General features: G+C 42.6%; 1 non-coding gene across 1 annotated transcript; it reads left to right on the top strand.

The window, feature by feature from the left end:
* The first annotated feature begins 20,667 nt into the window (after positions 1-20,667).
* On the top strand, positions 20,668-20,742 carry Trnas-cga. The gene has a single exon. It is a non-coding gene; the product is annotated as a tRNA-Ser (tRNA).
* The last annotated feature ends 773 nt before the right edge of the window (positions 20,743-21,515 follow it).

The following is a 21,515-nucleotide window of genomic DNA, read 5'->3' on the forward strand; positions in this document are numbered from 1 at the left end:
AGGCCTTCACAGGGTAGAGAGCTGAAAAAAAACTGGTCTTCGCTTGGATACCAAACTAACAACAAAAACAGTAACAAATTAATTTCTATATAGAATTGTTTTATTCTTACTTTTTTTACATATAACTATAATGAACTTAGGCAATGGCACATACAAAATAGGGAAAAAAATGCAACACAAAGAAGGAGATGAGCGACAGAAACGAATGTTGGTGTGTGTGTGTTTCTACACTTGAAAGATGATTTCTATTAATTTCGTACCAGTCGCGTAAAAGTGGCTCCAGTGGCGCCACTATGAGGGTGCGCATCACGTTTGCTTTAATACACACTGTAACAGTCGTGAGCATTAGATAGCTTTGAGATTGAACAAGAATGTCTTTATGGCAACAAAGACGCAATTATCAACACGTCACTGAATTCGAACGAGGTCGTGTAATAGGACGATGTCAAGCTGGATTTTCCTCCATTGATATTGCAGAGAGACTTGGGAGGAACAGAGCCACTGCACATAATTACTGGCAGTGGTGGTCAGAAGAATTCACAGTCGCAAGAAGACAGAGATCTGGACGACCACGTGGTACTACCGAGAGGGAAGACTCTCGTGTTCGGCGTATGGCTCTGGCACATAACAGTGCGTCTGCAGCAGCAATATGAATACCAGTTGACATCACAGTGACACAACGAACTGTTACAAATCGGGTACTTCAAGGGCAGCTCCGAGTCAAACGTCCCTGTGGCGTGCATTACGCTTACCCCACACGACCGTCATTTGCTCCTTCGATCGTGTCAAGCAGCATCTCACTGGAGGTCAGGATGGTCGTCTGTTGTGTTTCCTGATGAAAGATGGTTCTACCTCGGTGCCAGTGATGATCGTGTGTTCGTTAGAAGGAGGTCAGTTGAGGGCCTGTAACCAACTTGCCTGCATGTTAGACACACCGGACTCACACCACAAGTTATGGTCTGAAGACAGCAGGGGCACTCTCACCGTTACCCCACACATCCTGACTGCAACTCTGTTCGTCAGTCTTGTGATTCGACGTATTGTGCTGCCATTCGTGAACAGTATTGCAGGGGGTGTTCTCCACCGACCTACATACCACTGATGTAACCCAAGATGCTGTACAGAGTGTCTGCTTGTTGTCTTGGCCTACTAGATGACCAGACCTGTATTTAATCGATTACGTATGGGACATCAGTGGACGACAACTCCGTTCTTATTCACAACCAGTATTAACCATACCTGTATTGACCGACAAAGTGCAACAGGCGTGGATCTCCATCCCACAGAGTGACATCTGGCATCTATACAACACAATGAACGCACGTCTGCATGCTTGCATTTAACAAGCTGGCAGGTACATCGGTTATTAATGTACCAGTATATCACATTCTCAATGACTTATCTTGTGCTTGCATTAACCTGTGACCTTGCTATATCAATGACTTAAATACGCTACCTAAACAAATTTACTCCCGAAATTTCGTCACATTAATTGTTTCTGATGTTGCGATTTTTTCCCGTCAGTGTAGATAAACAAAGAACAGGATTGATCAAAAGTATATTGAAATTTGCAGTAAAATGTTTGTATTAATGGGTTTTAATTGACTTGGAAATGCGTTTTCAGGTTAGAATCATCGACACGTTGCAGTGAGAAATTGTTAATTTGCACCTGAACTTTGTGTAGTCTTTTTACTCTTCATTTTTCACGTAAAGTGCAATGTTCTCAACTGAAATGAGATAAATTTTCGGAAAGGCTCAAATTTTGGCAGTTGCGTCGTTTTTTATTATTTTTTTATTTATTTACTTATTTTTTCTCTTTTTTTAGCTGCATGTCCCGTTGCTAAATTTTAGCGATAGCAAATACAATTTCACTTGTACCCAGAAGTAAGGAATGATGGATGACGTTATCAGCGCGGTTTGATACTACCGTACTAACTTCGTTTGACGTTATGGTGCCGGACCTTGAGGTGGTTCGAAAATCCTGCCTCGGGCATGGATGTGTGTGATGTCATTAGCTTAGTTAGGTTTAAGTAGTTCTATGTTCTAGGGGACTGATGACCTCAGATGTTAAGTCACATAGTGCTAAGAGCCATATGAACCAATTTGACGTTATGGTCTCCGTTAGACAGGATTTTCCATTCTTGCTTTGCTGTAAGGGCAAGTACCTAATAACAGTCTCATTGTTTCGGTGACCATAGGGAATGGAATGATCACGCAAGTCAGTCACTGAAGTTCTTTAGAATATCCTATACTAGAATGTATACAGTTTTTCCCAAAGCTGTCTTCGTATGAGGCAGCTGAAAACTCACTAAAACGATATTTACAACGACTCTACCAGCTTTTAGGTCCATTGCATATAGTAAGGCTTCTAAAATAGCAAATAAGTCATCCCAGAAAACAAAATAAAGCTGCTCTTGCTAGAAGAAGGCAAGCCCCCTGAGACGCTTGGTACTTTTGGATCTTCTGTAAATATTTCATCCCAGCCACTTCAAGAGCAATATAATTTACACAAGGTGACATCACTCGATTATGCCGTTGCTATACTAATTTCACTAGGCCATTCTGAATAGTGAAATGTTATTATATTTACATCACATTTCTCCTGTAAAGAGGAAACTGATGTTGAAATAACGAATATCCCACAGTCATAGCGTGCAGTATGATGGATGTTTGCGTTTACTGTAATCAGGGCAGCCGCAGATTGATATTTTATAGACCATCCAAATGAAGATTGCACTAATTACACTGAATTAGAAGAAGTGCATGTTTGGCGTAATAGTGCACTCTTTTCCTGCCACACCAAGAGCGGTTCCACCTGCTCACGTAGGTTTACATTCATGAAGGCTTGCCAGTTTAAAGAAATGTGAGGATTTTTATGCGTATGAACTATAGAGTTTGCGAGCAAATGCAGATCTGAGAAATGTGACGTTTACGCTGGAGGAAGGTCAGTGAAGGACGTGACCACTCGCTGGGTCCATCTCGTTTATTTGCGTTCAGGCTGTTTAAGGACCAGCAGTTTCAGTGCTACGGATTGCCTCAAGAGACGCAAATTTCGGTTCTGTACCTGAATTCCACTCAGCGCCACCAAAAGTGTATCGCCATGCGCTGCCCAGGCCTGGGGTCTCGCCACTAATTGGAAACTGAAGTGGCCGTCTAGCGGAAACAGCCACTTGCGAGGGTCGAGCTCTGTCACGTTTGCAGGACTTTCAGCTAGAGTTTATTCCGGTGCCTGAGAACATTCAGAAAAACAGGTACAGATACGTCCCTCCAAACGTTCTCATCAGTTCCTGCTTTCTTACTGCCCAAACTATCATATTTCGTAATATTAACACTACGTGAAGCCTCAGAGAAAAGATACAAAGGTACAAAGGTAGTCTATAAAAATAAATAAATAAATATTTTATATTTTATTGGAACAGAACGTTACAGAACAAAACATTGACTCTCAAACCATAAAGGCTAACATGCGTAATTATTACTCAAAAAGTGTATACTTAGGATTGATAGTGCCATATTTTGTTCTCTTAAATACATTAAAAGTCTTTCACCATTGGTTTAGAAGTCTTCAGAAATCTATACTACACTGTCGTTCACCACGTAATATAACTGCTTTTAGTTCACACATTGAGTTTCCTCGCAAATTATCTCTTCAACAGCTTTTGTCCCCCTGCTCCGCTCTTCAAAATAAGGCCTTTTGTGTAATGATGACCAGTCACTTCTGTCGTGTCGTCCTATATAACATCGTGGGTAGAGGGATTATTGCGGACGAATCCAGGTTTTATGGTTAAATATACTGAAGGAAAAAATCGCGACACCAGAAAAATAGCTAATGTAGAGTAATGTAATTTTTAGCATACGTTTGTCTTGGTACGCATATACCGACAAGCCAAAGCATAATGACCACTGCTAACCGCGACTTTGGATGTAACCTGGTAGCGTTGCGGGTACCTGACGCGGTAACAAAAGTATGTAATGGAGCAGAAACGGTTGAGGATTCACCCTAGCGAAGATATGGGCTGCAAATGAGGAAATCCATTGAGATAAGCGACTATGACAAAGGGTAGATTATTATTACGAAGAGCATGTGGACGTGTATCTCGTAAACGATGAAGCTGATCGAATGTTCACTTGCTACTGTCTTGAGCATCTGCAAAAAGAGGTAGAAGGACAGTAAAACTAACACTGTTCTGAAAGTGGCAGGGGTAAAATACAGGGAGCGAAAGGCTATTTACAATTTGTATAGAAACCAGATGGCAGTTTTAAGAGTCGAGGGGCATGAAAGGGAAGCAGTGGTTGGGAAGGGAGTGAGACAGGGTTGTAGCCTCTCCCCGATGTTATTCAATCTGTATATTGAGCAATCAGTAAAGGAAACAAAAGAAAAATTCGGAGTAGGTATTAAAATCCATGGAGAAGATATAAAAACTTTGAGGTTCGCCAATGACATTGTAATTCTGTCAGAGACAGGAAAGAACTTGGAAGAGCAGTTGAACGGAATGGACAGTGTCTTGAAATGAGGATATAAGACGAACATCAAGAAAAGCAAAACGAGGATAATGGAATGTAGTTTAATTAAGTCGGGTGATGCTGAGGGAATTAGATAAGGAAATGAGACACTTAAAGTAGTAAAGGAGTTTTGCTATTTGGGGAGTAAAATAACTGATGATGGTCGAAGTAGAGAGGATATAAAATGTAGACTGGCAATGGCAAGGAAAGCGTTTCTGAAGAAGAGAAATTTGTTAACATCGAGTATAGATTTAAGTGTCAGGAAGTCGTTTCTGAAAGTATTTGTATGGAGTGTAGCCATTTATGGAAGTGAAACATGTACGATAAATAGTTTGGACAAGAAGAGAATAGAAGCTTTCGAAATGTAGTGCTATAGAAGAATGCTGAAGATTAGATGGGTAAATCACATAACTAATGAGGAGGTATCGAACAAAATTGGGGAGAAGAGGAGTATGTGGCACAACTTGACAAGAAAAAGGGACCGGTTGGTAGGACATGTTCTGAGGCATCAAGGGATCACAAATTTAGCATTGGAGGGCAGCGTGGAGTGTAAAAATCGTAGAGGGAGACCAATAGATGAATACACTAAGCAGATTCAGAAGGATTTAGGTTGGAGTAAGTACTGAAAGATGAAGAAGCTTGCACAGGATATTATAGCATGGAGAGCTGCATCAAACCAGTCTCAGGACTGAAGACCACAACAACAACAGGCGTTAAATGATTGGACGTTCACGAATCGTCACAGAACGTGGGGTTTGGAGGCTTGTCTGTTCTGTAAAGTAAGGTAGGTGGTGATGTGTGGAATCTCTGCCTAAAGAACACAATGCTGGTGCACGTAAAAGTGTTTCGGAGCACACAGTTCATCGTACATTGTTGAACCGGAGCTCCGCAGCAGACCACCCCTACTTGTTCACATTCTGACCCAACGACATCGTCAACTGCGACTGCAGTGGATACGAGACCGTCAGGATTCAACCGTCTATCAATGGAAACGTATCGGCTCTTCGGGCGAATCACGTTTTTGCTACACTAGCTTGACGATCGTCTCCAGAAACGCCGTCATCGAGGTGAACGGCGGCTCCAAACGTACAGCGCGCCACTGACGCAGGCTGGTGGGAGCAATATTATGCTATTGAAGGCACTGTGCTGCACTTGCATGGGACCTGTGATAGCAATAGAAGACACGCTTACGGCTGCGAACCACCTGCATCCATTGAGCGAGGTGGCGCAGTGGTTAGCACACTGGACTCGCATTCGGGAGGACGATGGTTCAATCCCGCGTCCGGCCATCCTGATTTAGGTTTTCCGTGATTTCCCTAGATCACTTCAGGCAAATGCCGGGATGGTTCCTTCGAAAGCGCACGGCCGATTTCCTTCCCCATCCTTCCCTAATCCGAGCTTGTGCTCCGTCTCTAATGACCTAGTTGTCGACGGGACGTTAAACACTAATCTCCTCCTTCTCCTCCACCTGCATCCCTTCATGCTCGATGTCCTCCCCGACGGAGATGTCTTCTTTCAGCAGTATATTTATCCGTGCCTCGGATCCATAGCGTGCTATAGTCGTTTGAGGAGCATTATAGTGAACTCAGGTCGATATCTCTGTGACCAAATTCACCTGATGTAAATCCTATGAAACCCATATGCAACGGTTAATGCTGGTTGTGGATGACGCTGGAGTTGTCGTCCGATGATGTGCCATATGTGCTCGATTGGAGACGGATCTGGTGATCGACCTGTCCAAGACAGCATGTCGACGCCCTGTAGAGAATGTTGGGTTACAACAGCGGTATGTGGGCGAGAGTTATCCTATTGCAAAACACCCATTGAGGTGCTCTTCATGAATGGTGGAATAAGAGATTGAGTTACCAGGCCGACTTACAAAATTTATAGTCAGACTAATGGTATAACCATGAGAGTACTCCAGTTATCATACGAAATACACTCAAGATCATAACCACAAGTGTACTTCCACTGTGTCTAGCACTCAGACGGATTGGTTGCAAGCCCTCAGCTGGCCTCCTAACCAACACGTGGCCATCAGTAGCACCGAAACAGAACCAACGTTCATTGGAAAACGCAACAGACCTCCACCCTGTCCTTCGATGAGCTGTCTTTGACACCACTAAAGTCACAAATGGTGTTTGTTTGGGGTCAGTGTAATGGACGATATAGAGCTTCTAGCTCGGAGCTGTCCTTGAAGTAAACGATTTCTAACATTTCGTTGTGTCACTGTGGTGACGCTCAAATTGATGCTGCAGATACTGTTCGATGCGACAGAGAGATACGCCGAACACGATGGTCTTCCCTCTCCGTTGTACAACACGGGCGTCCAGAGCCCGCAAATTCTCCTGACCACCGCTGCCAGCAGTCATGTAGAGTGGATACATTCGTGCCATGTCTTTCTGCAATATCGCCGAAGGAACACCCAGCTTGTCGTAGCTCTATTCTCACGACCCCATTCAAATTTAGCAAGGTGGTGATAATGGCGTCTTTGTCATCTTAAAGGCATTCCTGACTAACATCAACTCATCACGTTCAATCTCAAAGATAACTATCACTCACAGCCGTTGTGGGGTGTATTCAAAGCGGGACTGTTGTGCATCCTCACAGTGGAGCCACTAGCGTCACTCTTTTTCGAATGGCACGAAATCTCAATAGACTTCATCTTTCAGATGTAGAATCACGCCTACCAACTTTCGTTTATGCCGCACAACTCATTCCTGGTCTTTCGCATTTTTTTCTGTCTGGCATCATCCGCTTCGTTGTAGATGTACGGCTAACATTTTGCGCAAAGATTTTGGTGAATACAGAAGCTAATAATTTTTTTCACTTCTCCCGTTCGGCACTACATTTCACGGAACAAGGTCCTGTTGGCAGTTTGACTGCCATAGCAATGGATAGATCTGTAGTTCAATATACACAGCTGAGGTGCAAGAAGCAAACTACGATTCATTAACGAGATAATCATATCAATAACGTTACCAACACAGATTATTTCAGTTTTGCAGCATGCTCCACAAGTTCACAGAGGAGTCTTGTATGTTTTAACTATTCATTTAGGATACGATCATTCCGTGAAGGTCTATGACAATCAATATGCAGAGTCACTTCTCAGTAAGGACAAGTATACGAAATCATTCGCTTGGGCTAATTCAGGTTACTTGATAAAATATTGTAATATTGTAATCAAACACGCTTCCCGTTGGTCAACATGCCCAAAATGTGACTACTACGAAAAGACACCTTCTTTCTAGTTTCGAAAAACTGTGCAGCACCAAAACCTCCATATTTCTGGTGAAAAATCAGTTAACTCCAACAGTACAAAATCAATCGGAGAAAAACAAGTTTGATTGTAATACAAACATTTCCCTATGAACGAAAGTTGCACACAAGAACATGCCTTATACAAAATTGGCAGCAAAGGGAGATATGACTAAAAGCGGCTTCAACGTCAATGACAGTTGTTTTGAAGTTAGATATAAGTACATAATGGAGATAGTAATTTGTTTCTCATCACTCATATATCCTAGTTTCAAGCATACCTTAGTTTCCCATTAACACAACGGAACAGGCCAATAATCCGAAAACTAGGTCTCAGGAAAATAATAACTGATAAAAAAAATCGCATGTAAAAGTAATGCTTTAACTGATTGTAAACAAATTTAGTTTACTGGAAAATGTTGCGATAATCACAAAAGCAAGATCTAAAAAGTGAATTACAATTATTCTCAGTCTGAGGCAACATTATAATTTGTGAGCTTCAATAATCTTATTTCTTTCATATATTTTTCGTTTTCTGAAATCAATGCTTCGTGGAGGTCTCCACACTGTCGTTGACAGTACCAAAATATTACTGGATTCAAAAGGGAGCGGGAGGAGTGGGTGGGGCAATGTTTTGCATTATTCATCGTGCTACCTGTTGAATAAGAGTAATATGCAGCATTTTTAATTGGTAGCCACAGTTGTGAAATATGAATAAAATACTTTTTACCACTACACACACTTCTGCTTCTTCCATTCCTCAAAGTTTTTTTGAATCCACCAAATTACTGTTATTCTCTACACTATATGCCGCCCGTAATGTTAACAAAATCATCAAAGAAAAGAAAATTACATAAATAAAAGAATGACCTTCATTCTGTGAAACGTGTCAGTAGCTATGTCATGACCACATAATGAATCGTCTCTTCCCACACATCCTTTTTCCATCATTTTAGTTTATAGTTTTTCATTGGACTTCAATAAATATATGTCACTGTGTTTTTTCCTTTCCTTCTCTTCTTTCTTCTTCGAAATAGAATGGTCAGATCATGTGACGCATTGGTTATTAAATCAAAGCAAAAATAACATATGTTGATGTGTATAGAATAAACCGTAGGTTTGAGCCTTTCATTTTTAAGTGTCTGCTTAAACGGTTCACGAACAAGAACAGTAACCTAGCTTCAGCCAGGTGCCATTACAATACGTGTAATATTCATTAAACGCTACATTGTTGATATTATAAACATTTGAAACGTGATTCGAAGTATGAGGAAAGTCGGATTTTAGCAACAGCGTCTGTTTCGATGGAGTAATGTGATGTGAAATGTGGTTTCGCCCTTCTTTTAGGGTACTCTTAAAAGGCCATCGCAGATTATAGACATTTTCAAACGCCGTACTGGGCACCAGTTCTGATGGAAGCGGCGCGTCTACCTGCAGAAGAGACAACGCATGCGTAATTAAAACAAAAGCCTGCCAGCAGCGGGGCGGCATTACTGCTGGATCGCTGCGGCAATTTTTCACCGGAGGGCCGACAGCTCGATGGGTGCGGGAGTCGGTTGCACAGTGATTTTTCACGTCCCATCCTCAGCCCATCAATCATGTCGGGCCACCCTCTTTTCGAAGGACTAGTTTATTAATTGAGAATAAATGCTGACGGAAACGCTCGAAAGAACACACAATTAATGGCTTCTGAGGTTTCTGTACATGCGGGCAGTTTCACTGTCGGAGACAATAGAAAAACAACAAACGGAAGTGCCACAACGATTCGCATTCTTTCCTTTCCCTCTGGAAAAGTAAAGTATTTTTACAATGTGGAGGCTGCACATAGCTTTTGTACTCTTATCACATTAGTTTTGGAACTGTGGAAAGGAAAGTGCTGGGGATGAGATTACTGAGTTCTCCTTCGACAAACCGTAGCCTTTTTGTGAAGGTGCTAAGTAAACAGAAGAAGACTTCGTATCAAAATGACGTGATAAACGTGGTACTAAAGTAGCTATAATCCTAAACAGTAAAAGGGGGAAGAGGGAGGGGGGGATATGACATTGCCACTAAACCATCGTCAAGTTTGCTACTCCACATTTTATTTAAAGGAACTTATAATTTACAGATTATGCATTAGTTAATTAAAATTATTAAATCTCCAGTAGTATGTCACATACCAAATTAAGTACAAAGTGTACTGTTTTATACCCTACTGCAACGTTAAATTTTATTAGGCTTTATTAATCTAAGGGTAAGAAATTTGCTTAAAACGTGATTAACAGAACTTTATCTATTCGAACAGTTGAATATCTTTCTTATATTCATCTGCATCTACATGATTACTTCGCAATTCACAATTAAGTGCTTTAAGCAATATCTTTATCGTTCCAGTCTCGCAAAGCGCGTGGGGAAAATGAGCATTGAAATCTTTCCGTGCGAGTGCTGATTTCTCTTATTTTATGATAATGATAAATTCTCCATGCGTAGGTGGGTGCCGACAAAATATTTTCACGCTCTGAAGAGAAACTTGCTGATTGAAATTTCATGAGAAGGTCCGGCCAGAAACACAAAAGCTTTTGTTTTAATGATTGCCACACCAGTTCGCGTATTCCATTCATGGAACTCTCCTCTATTCCCTGAAAGTACTAAACGAGCTGCCCTTTTTTGAACTTTGTCAATGTCCGTCGTCAATCCTATCTGAAGCGGATCCCACTCCGTGCAGCAATGCTCCAGAAGAGAACGGAGAAACGTAGCGTAAACAGTCTCTTTAGAAGATCTGTTGCATTTTCTAAATGTTCTGCCAATAAATCTCAGTCTTTGGTTTTTTTCCCCACAACATTATCTATGTGATCGTTCCAGTATAAATCATTCGTAATTGTAATCCCTAAATATTTTGTTCAATTTACAGCCACGAGAGTTGCGTGATTTATGGTGTAACCGTCCGCCAGCTACCTGGGTGCTAACGTGATAGCCTCCCATGAAAGCGGGCCCGGGTTCGATTTCCGGGCGGGTTGGAGATTTCCTGCGCTCGGAGAAACTTTTGTGTCGTCCTCGTCATCCTTTCATGCTCATCAACGGCACGCAAGTCGCCCAGTGTGGCGTCGAATGAAATAAGACTTGCGCTTGGCGGCCGAACTTCCCCGGATGGGGCCTCCCGGCCAACGATGGCATACGTACATTTCATTTTTTTTATTGTGTAACCGAAATTTAGCGGATTCCTTTTAGTACTCATGTGGATCACTTCACATTTTCCATTATGTAGAGTTAATTTCACTTTTTGCATCTTACATATATCTTGTCTAAATCGTTATGAAATTTGTTTTTACCATCTGATGGATTTTCAAGACTGTAAATCATAGCATCATCTACAAATACTTTTAGAAGGCTGCTAATATTTCATATTCAATTGCGTCTTTTTGATTACGTTTCAAAATAAACTGCTTGAAACGTATCAGTGGCGTATTATTTCCCTGTTCACGCACAGTTCTTTACCTAATATTAAGTAATCCCTTAAACTGGGGCAAATCATAACTTATTATATAATATGCTGTAAAACATGCAGCTGGAATTTTGCAATTTATTCATGCAATTCGTTTCTATATCAAAATATTTATTTCATTATTATGCAATTTTTAATCTACTACAGCAGCGAAATTCAGGAGGATGTGAGGCAGTCGTGTTTGGCCATTGTTACCATGGCACGGCAGCAGGAGCAGTGAGACGGCCAGAAGTGGGTGGAAGCTGTGTCCTAGAGAGGGGCTAAGAGGCGTCTCAAATGTTCTGCGAAGTTATGACAAAAGTAAGAAGTAAGACGTAGTTTGAGGGTAGAGACCTCTTGGCAGCAGTAGAATGGACTCGCCCCTGCCCCTGAAGGAGAAGAGACATGAAACAGTCCGTCAGGAAAAATACTGTTTGGATAAGAAGGATACATCCTAAAACTCTTGCAACAGATGCTTCGAGTAATTAGAAGCGTTATCCATCATTGGAACTAATAAAACTATTTTAATTACGAATATTATGAAAATTGACGTATCTGACGTCGCCAATGGAGAAACGTTTAGAAATAGTAGAAGTATCCCATTGTTTGAGGGGTACTTTGAAAGGCGGTGCAAATTGAAAATTTGTGGTAAGTTCGTGCGGGACGAAACTGGTAAGGTTATCGGTACCTAGGCTTACACACTACTTAATCCAACTGAAACTAACTTGCACTAACGACACACCCATGCACCAGGAAGGACTCGAACCTCCGACGGTGGGAGCATCGTGAACCGTAGCAAGGCGCCCTAGACTTCACGGCTACCCCGCGCGGCAAAGGCGGTGCCTGACAGCAGACCATGCTGCTGGAGCCCATACAGCCTCGTTGGTGCACTAATCTTAATTGATAATTTATTTGATGTTGCAAAGTAAAATCCTGTAGTGCCACGCAGGAGGTGACTTTAATTGGTATACAAAAGTTTTATTTAGAATGTGACAATAACTGCAGGCTTACACGTGGTTACTGTCTCCCGTGTCCCTCACTCAGCACACTGCACTCCCATTCGGAAGGATGACGGTTCAAAAGCGGCGATCGATCGTCCAGATTTAGGTTTTCTGTGATTTCCCTAAATCGCTCCAGGGGCATGCCAGGATGGATCCTTTCAAAGGGAACGGCCGATTTTCTTCCCCGTCATTGAAACGGTCCGAGCTTGTGCCCCGTCTCTAACGAGCTCGGTGTGGAGTGGACGTTAAGTCCTAATGTTCCTTCCTTTTTTAACCCTCTGCCTCACCCGCCTTGTCCCCATCACCATCAAATTTAATGTGCCGCAGATACCTAGGCTACTAATAATAATAATAAAACGTATGAAATACCTTAATATTATAAAAATAACCATAATAATAATAAACTGGTTATAATGGTGCTTAGTACACCTATTTAGCGTAACTTCCAAGAATCAGCTGTTCAAAGAAATATATGATTTGAAAAATATTCGCTTGAAAATTCGAGCAGTTCTTGTGTTATAAAACTAATGAAAGATATATTTTCGAAATAAACTCAAAAAAGTTTTAACAAGTCCGTAATTTATACGATATAAAATCTACGAGTACACTCACTTTGCGACTGTTTATTCTGTCTTGCACGTTCTACGAACCCCAAGAAATATTCTGTACATTGGTAGCACAAACACATGAACAGTCCCGTCGCCTCCATCAGCTTGCGAGTGCTCCCGTAAGCACCACACACACACACACACACACACACACACACACACACACACTCACTCACACACACACACGTACACACACACACACACACTCTCACTCACTCACTCACTCACACACACACACACACACACACTCACTCACTCTCACACGCACACACACACACACACACACACACACACACACTCACACACACTCACACACACACACACACAAACACACACACACACACACACACACACACACACACACACACAACATTTCTTAGTGCCCATCGAGTGACTTAAATTGTCATTTCACGAGAACTGTATGTTTGGAGAACGGTATGTCAAAAGTCATTGTTATGCGAGGCGATAATGATTTATTATGTTATTACGTTAAAAGATTAGACCTTGCCGGAGTGAGGATGCTAGCGTCCCTCACCGTTACATATATCCACACACTAAATACAACCACACCAGTGAAGCGTCTCTGTTGAGGTCGGAATAACGTGTGGGTCCCGAGGAGGAGCAGAAAGTTTTTCAACAACAGTATGAGGAACAGTCTGGATGACAGTCAGATGAGTCCTTAGAACATAATCCAACATCGACTTGCTATGTTGGTACTGTAGCATGGCTGTAAGAAATGGGAAATTACAGCCGATACACATCCCGAGCACATTCACCAGTAAACAATAGGTAACTAAGACGGACTAGAGTGGAAATCTGTGTCAAGTCAATCTTCGGACTGAAGACTGCAACAAAAGCATTTTAACTTGTAGCTAAGGCATTGACAATTTTACTATGATAATTAGGCTCAGTAAACTATGTTTGATGTTAAGAGATTGTAAAATCTGAAGTTTGTAATACCGAAAATGCAGAAAAAATACACTCCTGGAAATGGAAAAAAGAACACTTTGACACCGGTGTGTAAGACCCACCATACTTGCTCCGGACACTGCGAGAGGGCTGTACTAGCAATGATCACACGCACGGCACAGCGGACGCACCAGGATCCGCGGTGTTGGCCGTCGAATGGCGCTAGCTGCGCAGCATCTGTGCACCGCCGCCGTCAGTGTCAGCCAGTTTGCCGTGGTATACGGAGCTCCATCGGAGTCTTTAACACTGGTAGCATGCCACGACAGCGTGGACGTGAACCGTATGTGCAGTAGACGGACTTTGAGCGAGGGCGTATAGTGGGCATGCGGGAGGCCGGGTGGACGTACCGCCGAATTGCTCAACACGTGGGGCGTGAGGTCTCCACAGTACATCGATGTTGTCGCCAGTGGTCGGCGGAAGGTGCACGTGCCCGTCGACCTGGGACCGGACCGCAGCGACGCACGGATGCACGCCAAGACCGTAGGATCCTACGCAGTGCCGTAGGGGACCGCACCGCCACTTCCCAGCAAATTAGGGACACTGTTGCTCCTGGGGTATCGGCGAGGACCATTCGCAACCGTCTCCATGAAGCTGGGCTACGGTCCCGCACACCGTTAGGCCGTCTTCAGCTCGCGCCCCAACATCGTGCAGCCCGCCTCCAGTGGTGTCGCGACAGGCGTGAATGGAGGGACGAATGGAGACGTGTCGTCTTCAGCGATGAGAGTCGCTTCTGCCTTGGTGCCAATGATGGTCGTATGCGTGTTTGGCGCCGTGCAGGTGAGCGCCACAATCAGGACTGCATACGACCGAGGCACACAGGGCCAACACCCGGCATCATGGTGTGGGGAGCGAACTCCTACACTGGCCGTACACCACTGGTGATCGTCGAGGGGACACTGAATAGTGCACGGTACATCCAAACCGTCATCGAACCCATCGTTCTACCATTACTAGACCGGCAAGGGAACTTGCTGTTCCAACAGGACAATGCACGTCCGCATGTATCCCGTGCCACCCAACGTGCTCTAGAAGGTGTAAGTCAACTACCCTGGCCAGTAAGATCTCCGGATCTGTCCCCCATTGAGCATGTTTGGGACTGGATGAAGCGTCGTCTCACGCGGTCTGCACGTCCAGCACGAACGCTGGTCCAACTGAGGCGCCAGGTGGAAATGGCATGGCAAGCCATTCCACAGGACTACATCCAGCATCTCTACGATCGTCTCCATGGGAGAATAGCAGCCTGCATTGCTGCGAAAGGTGGATATACACTGTACTAATGCCGACATTGTGCATGCTCTGTTGCCTGTGTCTATGTGCCTGTGGTTCTGTCAGTGTGATCATGTGATGTATCTGACCCCAGGAATGTGTCAAAAAAGTTTCCCCTTCCTGGGACAATGAATTCACGGTGTTCTTATTTCAATTTCCAGGAGTGTACCTTCTGCACGATCCAGAATTTTCTCCGTTTAATATTCGCTGATAACCTGCACTGTACTTTGATTCTGAAGCTGTAAGCTGTATTACAGAAACTATATTTAATACGTAATCGATGTACTAGTGTATTTAATTCTGGCTGCATATAATTGCTTTTAATTATAATTAAAATATTGTAAGTTACTGGGTAATAGATAAGGGAACTTTTTGAGCCGGCCAGGGTGGCCGAGCGTTTCTAGGCGCTACAGTCTGGAAACGCGTGACCGCTACTGTCGCAGGTTCGAATCCTGCCTCGGGCATGGATGTGTGTGATGTCGTTGGGTTAGTTAGGTTTAGGTACTTCTAAGTTCTAGGGGACTGATGACCTCAGAAGTTAAGTCCCATAGTGCTCAGAGCCATTTGAACCAACTTTTTGAATCGATAGTAACGACAAATCGGTAGTAACTATGCCGTTGTTTATCTTTCCGAATGAAGAGTGTCTGTCGTGTTGCGAGCAGAGAGGAGGCAGCTTGAATGATGAAAGAGTGCGGAAGAGTTTGTTGGGCGCTCCGCCTGTGCGGTGTGCAGCTATGCTCACTCCAATGTAGGCGCGCCTGATTGCTTAATCCGCAAGTATTGAGAGAACGGTAGGAGTGGACAGGCGGAGGAAGCTGCAATTCCAACTATTGCCTATCCCGTAAGTATCTTTGGCTCCGGAGACGACTCGGGGTTCTTCTCGTCGAACAGAACCAGCAACATCGGTAGCTCAGCATTGTCGTCGGCTACATTCTTCGTCGGTTGCACAGTTACAACATCGTAAGACTGCTAACTGACAAATACAGCAATGTAGAGGCTTTACCCAGCAACATTTCTTCCACAAAGTATGACACCTGTGTTGTCATTGTCCTGAGACAAGCAGGATCCCTTTCCTTTCCATGCTGCCGGCCGATGTGGCCGAGCGGTTCTAGGCGCTTCAGTCTGGAACCGCGCGACCGCTACGGTCGCAGGTTCGAATCCTGCCTCGGGCATGGATGTGTGTGATGTCCTTAGGTTAGTTAGGTTTAAGTAGTTCTAAGTTGTAGGGGACTGATGACCTCAGATGTTAAGACCCATAGTGCTCAGAGCCATTTTGAACCTTTCCATGCAGTCACCATGTATCGTAAGAATATGAAAAGTGATCAACTATTTACTGCCAGTTAGTGTGTTTGCTAAAGTCCAGTTTCAGTGTAAATTTTCTGCCACAGTAACTGCTCAGTCTTGTATTGCATAAAAGAGGCTACTTAAAGTAAAGCAAAATTTCACTGGCAAAACTAATATCTAAAGATATAGCTCAAATTAAGAGTGCGCAATTTCATTTATTATGTATCTAGCCTGCCGAGTGACGTCTGCTGGCTTGGTATGTATTTTATTGTTGTTATTTTAAAAGTAAAACCAATTACTCATTTGCTTAAAGTAAATTCAGTTCAGTCTTTGAGTAACCAAAAGTAAATTGATTACCATTTTCTAAATTTTGCAGTACGTTACACTGAGGTTACTAAAAGTTATTTTTTACATAAGAAAGTTGAAGTGAAGCCAGTCATTTATTTAACCAGTAATTTCATTTAACGTTACTTTCAAAATTTGGTATTTCAGAATAAGTAAGTGCAAACTCATTGCTTTCTGATTCATTTATTTTCTCGTGAACTGTAGTGCTTTGCCATTACCTTTCTCAAGATTCTGGAGATTCATTGCCCTAGCGGGCTGGCGTTTAATTACCCCTATTTTAGCTAATCAGTGTTTTCTTTGTGTAATAAGTGATTTTGTTAATGAATATTACATTTTACCCTTTTTCCCCTACCCCGTTCCGCCACTCCTGTGCGGTTCGTGAACGATTGTACTATACTCCACCCGTTTCAAAATTGTCATCTAAATTTAGTTTAAATTTAGAATAGATTCTTCCTGCAGAAGAGTCTGTGGTACACTTTCCTCCAACTACGCGATGTTATTTTCCTTCGGTAACGTTAGCCTTATTCACTGTAAAATTTCAGTAGCCATATGCGACCACGGTCAGTTATATCCCATATCCAGTAGGCCGATTAGGAAGGGGGAGGTTACAAGATACGTACGTAAGGGAAGCTACTGTAGTCTGTCAGGAGTATTATGGAACATTAACTTTTACAACTTTTTATCCACACCAGCAAAACTGTCACTCTTTTTTTCTAGTTGAAAGAAATGCTCTTTTAACTAATCACAGTAAGCCACGTAAGAAGTAACACACCTTTTATTCCGTGAAGGGTTACACATATCGAAACGCGGTTTTCGGCAAACGTTAGAACGTCGAAGCTCACGTAATTTTTTGTTTGGTTAATGGTTTTAGCGCTGGTATCAACGGAGATACTGAAGCAAGAAATGGAACCTATACTTTTTATAACTGCATTCGATAGTTCTTAAGAAAACAATTACAGTGATACAGCGTTTGTTAATGTTGACATTGAAACCTGACTTAAAAGAATTCGAGAAATGCCGTAGAATTTGAGAGTACGGTGGTCGAAACCGGCATTATTGGTGCTATCACCGTGAACCAAAGCTCTCGCGCAAGGCTGAGTCAAAATGTTAACACATTTGCCTGTTTACTTGTCTGCACTACAGACCGCTCATTTCAACATTCTTTGGTGCAGACATATACAGCAGTGACGAGAAGTTCGATATACTACTTTTATGTGGTGAATGCAAAAGATATGCCTTAAAAACAGTACAGAGGCATAGAGCTACATATCCTCATCGCCTATGTCCGACGCGCCAGGCAGTTGCACGAACTATTAAGACGCTAGTGCGGGCAGGCTGCTTGAACGTCAAAAAGAGGACAAAAAAGAAGACTGCAGCCGACAGAGAACACGAAGAAGTTGTTCTGACTACGTCGCTAATGAATCCGAACAGTGGTACGAGACATATTCCCAAGGAAAGTGGAATCAGTGAGATGAGTGTCATTCGCATCCTGCATATACAGAATTTCCATTCCTATCATCTGTCACTACATCAGGAACTCGACGACCGTGATTTGAACGTCGTACAGAATTTTGCCGTTCAACAACTGAGAGACGACCCTACGTTTCTCCAGCGTGAGATCTTTATCAATGAAGCAACGATTATTAACCACGCTAATGTAAATTTGCGTAACACGCACTACTGGGCAGCCGAAAATCCACACTGGTGCAACAACGGCCGTGGAGCGTAAAGGTATGGTGCGGCATCATAGAAATTACATTGTGGGACCTTACTTCAATCTAAGGCGTTCTAAATTGACATTTGTAAGCACACTTTCTGACGAACATTCTGCCGGTTCTTTTAGAAGAGGTACCACTGGATACTCGACTGTGTATGTGGCTGCAACAGGACGGCTGTCCATCTCACTCGTCTCGTATTTTGACACAAATACTAAATGAGAACGTTCCTAGACGTTGGGTAGGACTAATTCTGTTGTCAAATGTCATGTGAGTTCCCCCGATTTGAATTCTCTTGATTTATTTTCTAGGAAATTACTCAAAGATGCTGTCTATGACGAAGCCCCAACGACGCCAGACGATATGTTCGTCGAAGCACCAGTGCATGCTCTACTATATCATCCACTGCAATTACATCTGCCCATCGTTATTTCAAACAGCCACTGCAAATATGCCTTTCAGTCCAGTTTGGCACATGCTTAAGTAAAGAATAAAGATATTTTTTTGGAAGACAAAATTTACAGTTTGTTATGTTATTTGGGTGATTACCGAATCATTGCTAGTAAATTATTTGTTTCATTTCCTTTTCTTATGTACCAAATTGCACTGAAATGTCAAATAAATCACAGTGGGTACTTCATTACACTCTCACGTTTCGCATGAAAAGACGTTTCGTTAGGAAGAATATTTATTTTTCGGTGTACAGGTGGTCACCCAAGCATTTTTAATGAAATGTTTTGTTCAACGAAGGTATCCCATATGATATAATTTAGAGCAGAGTAGATAGGGACAGTTGTCCGACAGGTCGTATTTTACCTTTAAGAAGCACACAGCCACATACAGTAAAAGATAGGTCAAACCTTTCTTTTAACATTTAGATATTTAATACAGTTGTTGGGTTTGCAGTGCTTAAGAAGTATTTATTTTTGAAGAATGAACAGCTGATTTCTCTGTTTCGGCTGATGTAAATGAGGAAGGGTATGTAAACGAGAAATAGTTTTCCTGAGCCCTTTGTGATACGCTTTATTCTAGCGTATGTCGCGTTTCCGTATACAACATTCGTAGGTGAGTCTTCATCTACGTCGTCAGCTGGTCGAGGAACAATAAAGCTTTATTCTAACTTACGGTATATAACTATTCAGCCTAGTCCTACCTGCCTGCTTGGCAGTGTCTGATTCGCACAGGTCGTTTCCGGTCACCGTGCTCTCACATTGCAGAACATTTTTCGAATATTTTAGGACAGGTTTCAACGTCAACATTAACAAACGCTGTATTACGTGAAATTGTTTTTTCAAGAGCTATCAAATGTTGTTATAAAAAGTACATCGTTCCTTATAAAAAAAAATGTACTTGTTTCAACTCCTCACATGACACCAGCGCAAGAAACATTAACCAAACAAAAACATATGTGCCTCTCGACGCTCCAACATTTACAGAAAACTGCATTTCGATATGTGTAGCCGTTCACGAAATAAAAAAGGTGTTACGTCTTATGTGACTCACTCCATATATATATATATATATATATATATATATATATATATATATATATATATATATATATATATATATATATATATATATATATATCCATTGTTTGCCTTTTATCTGATACGGTCGAGTATTCTTGAAAGATGTCACTCTGAGCTACAGTGAAAGGTTTTTCAAGCGTGCCCAGGCGTATGAAACTTTGATGGTGCTATTATCCTGTTAGGTTTGTATATTGCTACATGAACTTGAGGCAAAGCCCAGAAAACGACGAAAGTTTTCTTGGCTTTGCATTTAGCATAGCAAGATAAACGTCCATTTTTGTTAAACGTTCAATTTAAAGCATAACTGTGTCTTATATTATTACATCTCAGTATGAAATCCAGTGAATGGCTATTGTTAATCTTTTTTATTCCGCTGGAAGATACCATGTTAATTCCAAAAACGGGAAACTAATAAGTACATTATGAAATCCTCACTCTGCAGCGGAATGTGCGCTGATGTGAAACTTCCTGGCAGATTAAAACTGTGTGCCAGGCCGAGACTCGAACTCGGGACCTTCGCCTTCCGCGGGCAAGTGCTCTACCAGCTAAGCTACCCAAGCACGACTCACGCCCCATCGTCACAGCTTTAATTTCACCAGTACCTCGTATCTTACCTTCCAAACTTCACAGAAGCTCTTCTGCATACGTTGCAGAGTTAGCACTCCTGGAAGAAAGAATATTACGGAGACATGGCTTAAAGCTGTGAGGACGGGGCCTGAGTCCTGCTTGGGTAGCTCAGTTGGTAGAGCACTTGCCCTCGAAAGGCAAAAGTCCCGAGTTCGAGTCTCGGCCCAGCATATAGTTTTAATCTGCCAGGAAGTTTCATATCGGCGCACAATCCGCTGCAGAGTTAGGATTTCATTCTGGAACATCCCGTAGGCTGTGGCTAAGCCATGTCTCCGCAATATCCTTTCTATCCTTTCTTTCAGGAGCGCTAGTTCTGCAAGGTATGCAGGAGAGTTTCTTCGAAGTTTGGAAAGTAGGAGACGAGGTACTGGCGGAATTAAAGCTGTGAGGACGGAGCGTGAGTCGTGCTTGGGTAGCTCAGTTGGTAGAGCACTTGCCAGCGAAAGGCAGAGGTCTCGAGTTCGAGTCTCGGCCCAGCACACAGTTTTAATCTGCCAGGAAGTTTCAATAAGTACATTGTTTTGTAAGGTAGCACCGTTCATTTTACTTGTGTCACACTAAGTGGAACACAATATTTATTCAACTGTGTGGGGGGGGAGGGGAGGGCGGGGGGGGGCAGGTGCTGCTGGGAGTGCAGAGCCGCACGAATAGAACTACAGGCAAAGGGCAGACATTGATACGAGAGAGGTATGTCAAGTAACTTCGCACGCGTTAGATAACCAAAGCATACATAAGGGTGACAGGGTTATGTTATCATTTCCAAAATCTAGCTTATTAACTGTAAGCGAGTCTTATGAATGAAACATTAGCAATCAGGACGCTGGTTCGGGGACTACGTATTTAACACAACCTCGAACTGACCTTCGAATATTTAACAGATATAAGTGATACTGCAGAGTGAACCCGAACCCTATCGGTGAAATAAGTTTGATAATTCAGGCGTA

The sequence above is a fragment of the Schistocerca piceifrons genome, chromosome 1 (genome assembly GCF_021461385.2).
Source record: "Schistocerca piceifrons isolate TAMUIC-IGC-003096 chromosome 1, iqSchPice1.1, whole genome shotgun sequence".
NCBI lineage: Eukaryota > Metazoa > Arthropoda > Insecta > Orthoptera > Acrididae > Schistocerca > Schistocerca piceifrons.